Genomic DNA, 4,125 nt, shown 5'->3' with positions numbered 1-4,125 from the left:
TGTCTCTGTTTGAACAAAAGTTCATTTTCAATGAGATAGCGCCCTTTTATGAATCTGTAACCCATTGGTCAAGGTTCATAGATGATGTCTTATTCATCTGGAGTGGTTCCCATGAGGACCTGTCTCAGTTCTTGGAATGGATTAACCTATGTGATTCAAACATTCGTTTCACACATACCATCAGTACGGAGCAAGTGGAATATCTAGATGTGTTAATCCAACATGAGGCTGGTGCCCTTATTGTCAATCTATTTGTAAAAGCTACAGCCAGAAACACATTACTCCATTATGACAGCTACCACCCTACCACACAGAAAAATAGCATTCCGTTTGGCGAGTTTTTACGCGTCAGACGCAATTGCACTAACATCCAAGACTTTGACAGGAAAGCACAGGATATGAAGAACAAGTTTTTAGTGAGAGGCTATCCGAGAAAGATAGTAAGGGATGCATACAAAAGAGCGCGGTTTTATGACCGCCAACATCTATTGACTAAAACCAAAAAGGAAGAAGAATCTCAACTAATCTTCGTTACTAGACACTCCATGCTCAATGCACGTGTACGACAAGCAGTTTGCTCCAGTTGGTCAATCTTGAATATTGATAGATCTAACAACTCTAATTTGATTCCTAAGCCTCTTTTTGCATACAGGCGTAATAGAAATCTGAAAGATCATGTAGTGCATTCACGAATGGGTAAAACCGCCGGTCAACAACAGAAAACTAACTATTGATGGCTCAAAACCAGTAGTAGGTACTTACAAATGTACTACCTGCAAATCTTGTGATACAGCCTTACAGTCACCCACCCTATATTTCAATGGACAAATCATTTCCTCAACTAGACTTAACAATTGCAAGACATCGGATGTGATCTATCTAATCATATGTCCTTGTAAATTAGGGAATGTGGGTGAAACGGGCAGACAAATTAACACTAGACTGATAGAGCATAGATCTGCCATCAGAACCTATAAAATGTCAGCCCCGTTGGTGAAACACTATCTTGATAGTAACCACACCCCTGATGAAATGCAATGGTATATTCTTGAAAAAATTCTCCCCAAATCAGGCACCACCACAGAAAAAACTAGAAAAGTCAGGGAGGTCTATTGGATCTTTATTCTGGGCACATCAACTAGGGGATTGAACCAAGAAATACCGTGGGATCAAGCCATCAAATATAAAAAAGTGAAAACTATTTTTGTTTTTCCTTAAACAAGTATAATCTTCAGCGAGAATTGGGTCTCCATTCCTCCTGTGTTATTGACATGTAAGGAACGTTTATTTAGACCTGTAGTTCCCATGTCCAAATGATGAATTTTCCCTTTGCTAAAATATAAAGATCACGGCTTTTGGTATCCCGCATACTTCCATGGGGGCTCCATGCATATCGGCCTTATTAAACTGGAATTTCAGCACCTTAATAAACGTCTTTTATTGATGTAACTGCCTTAATGTAATTGATTTTCTTTCATTTGGACTTATATGGCTACACTCATAAGAGCCTGTCCAAGATGGCGCCTAATTTAACGAATATGGCAATCTAATTGGAGTGTATGCATTCATCACTGGGATCAATCCATGGAAATCCCTGATAATTTTTGTTTAGAGGGGCTTATAAAATGAATTCTCGATACAATATCTCCTGTAAGTCAGTACATTGAATTCAGTTATTGTATGATGATATGTACTATTTAGAATGATACAGCAATTGTCTGTGCAGACTTTCTCGAGGGCATGATATTTTCGCATTGATTGGGAGTATACATCTTCCGGGACTGCTGTATCAGTTTGTGGTCTTTATTATGTTGATACGGTACTATTTAACCTCTTCAACATGGCGCCCACGTAACCGAGCGCCATTAACATAACTACGGAGAGACTGTGAGACGCAATTGAGGTGGGTGTTACCAATGATATAAAGCTCTTTCTTGCAACCGTTACTTCAGGACACCCCTACCCGATGTTTGACACCATTACCCACTTAGAGGTAAGAGTTTCTCATATTAGACAATTCAACCTTGGAAGCTTGCCTTTTTAGTGGCACATTTTCAAGTATCGTTACTAATGTGAAGACATCAATCGGCAAAAATACCATTTCATTCAGCAATTTCTTCTTTTTTAACTTCGGTGTAGTTCTCTTTCCCCCAAAAGCATGCGGCTAGTAGTTGCATTAACACGCCACCAAGGGACCTTCGCATTATCGCCGCAACTGCCGACAGTTAATAATTATAAAAGACTTAATCGGCATTTCTTAGTTGAATCATCCCCGCAACTGCCGACGGTCAACAATTATAAAAGGCTTAACCGGCATTCCTTAGTTGATGTATATCTTTGCCAAAAATCGGTAGTTAGGATAGCACCACGTAGGGAAAGCATCCACGCATGGGAAGGGAAACTATGCAAGCGTTAGCTTTAAAGACCCACTTTTATTCGAGGGGTCATAGATTGGGAATTGCTGCTCGACACATCAGTTAATCTCACCATCATTCATTAAATTAGGTTAGCCTTAACTTACAACCCCATACTTTCTAATTCGAGTTTCCTTTCTTCATCTCTTTCAACAGAAACTAAATACGGGCTGGAAATATCAAAATCCACCGCATAACATTTAAGGCATTTATGCACTCTTTAGAACGAATGAACATCTAGGTGCCCAAGGTCAGTATTAACTTTGTGAATGATTAGGAACGCTCGTTGAATTTAATAATTGTTCCCAAGGACCTTTCTTTTAAAATCAAACCTCTTCCATTATAGACATTGGTATTTGGAAAGAAGCTTTATCACGCCACGCCAATACATAAGACGAATGTCCATGAGGGAGTGACATTTCAATATATTCAGACACCCAATTAGAAGGACTGGGATCGTATCACTAGGGTAAGCTCCACTGCAGCAGAGTTGCATATGTGTACGACTACAGGAGCTCTGTAACTACTTTTTTTGAGACTTTGAGTAACTGACTTCCATGTATTTGACTGTGCAGGTTTTAAAATTCGAACGAAGAATCTGTAATTATCACTGCCTCCTCATGCAACGTTACTGGTTGCCCACACTAAGGTAATTTTCAACCTATTACAGCTCCCTGTCAGTGCCATCAGTAGGGTAGATACAGAATAGCGTTATACTAGTATCAACTTGGCCTTTTTCATATCCGTCGTCAGTGAGCTATATAAAGTTCTATAAAACATGTATCTGTTACATATTGATTCCTCATATTCTTTGTTAGCAAACAATATATCAGATATAAACCTATTAAAGACGGATTAGCTACATACAGGCCACGAAGGCATATCATTATTCCTTCTTCTTCTTTTGCATAATTGTTATAATACACAACATTTCAATTATGTTTCAATATATTTTTTATTTCTCGTTTATTGTCATTTTTGGACTCTTTCATCCCTTTCCTGTGGGCTGGGTCATAGCAATCCCGCGCTGGTCACATGTGTAGTTTTTAGTAAGGTGTTAAATTTAACACCAGTATTGTATAATTGCATGAAGGAGCAAATTTATATCCTGGTTTTTCATACATGTATATATGTACATATACCTCTTTTATTATTATATTTTCTTTTTTCTTTATGTCTAGTTAAAAACAATGATGGAATCCTGATGAAGGCATTGCCGAAACGCGTTGGTCTTCCCATTATATGCTTTTTCATCATATGTTACTGATAATTTGTCTTCGTTTCCTTCATATCATTGTCCAGAATCATTGTTGAGTTCAGGCTAAGTGTATATGTGGTTTTGATTTAAGTCACTAGCAAATTTGTCTGTCTTTTTCATTGTTTAATGTACATATGTATATTTATATGTTTCTTCTATTTTTGACATTAGAAAGAAACTTGGATATTCTATTAGCAAAATATTAAAATAATATTAAATAAATAAAATCAATACAAATATGATCATGCTATGAGTATTATGTTCAAATTGAAAGCTTCTATAGATTTGGAAAACCTTGCATATTGATTTAATTTTTTGCTCCTTCCTTCATAGCCATCAATGTTATCGTTGTTGTTTCTCCCTTTTTCCCAACGTAGCTTTTTCCTTGGTAGGTTGCATCCTTTTTCCAGGGGCCCCATTAGCTTTCAAATTCCAGCAACAAAGGCCCCGCCA

The 4,125-nt window shown here is 37.6% G+C and overlaps 1 long non-coding RNA gene across 1 annotated transcript; it reads left to right on the top strand.

Annotated features, from left to right (window-relative positions):
- Positions 1-1,926: 1,926 nt before the first annotated feature.
- LOC146871213 (uncharacterized) lies at positions 1,927-3,856 on the top strand. The gene is made up of 5 exons (XR_014959524.1): positions 1,927-1,993; positions 2,571-2,664; positions 2,761-2,883; positions 2,990-3,063; positions 3,596-3,856. It is a non-coding gene; the product is annotated as an uncharacterized LOC146871213 (long non-coding RNA).
- Positions 3,857-4,125: the final 269 nt, after the last annotated feature.

The sequence above is a fragment of the Triturus cristatus genome, chromosome 1_1, assembly GCF_964204655.1.
Source record: "Triturus cristatus chromosome 1_1, aTriCri1.1, whole genome shotgun sequence".
In the NCBI taxonomy this organism is placed as follows: Eukaryota; Metazoa; Chordata; class Amphibia; order Caudata; family Salamandridae; genus Triturus; species Triturus cristatus.
Note: the sequence above shows the minus strand (reverse complement) of the source record. Positions and strands in the feature narration are given on the sequence as shown.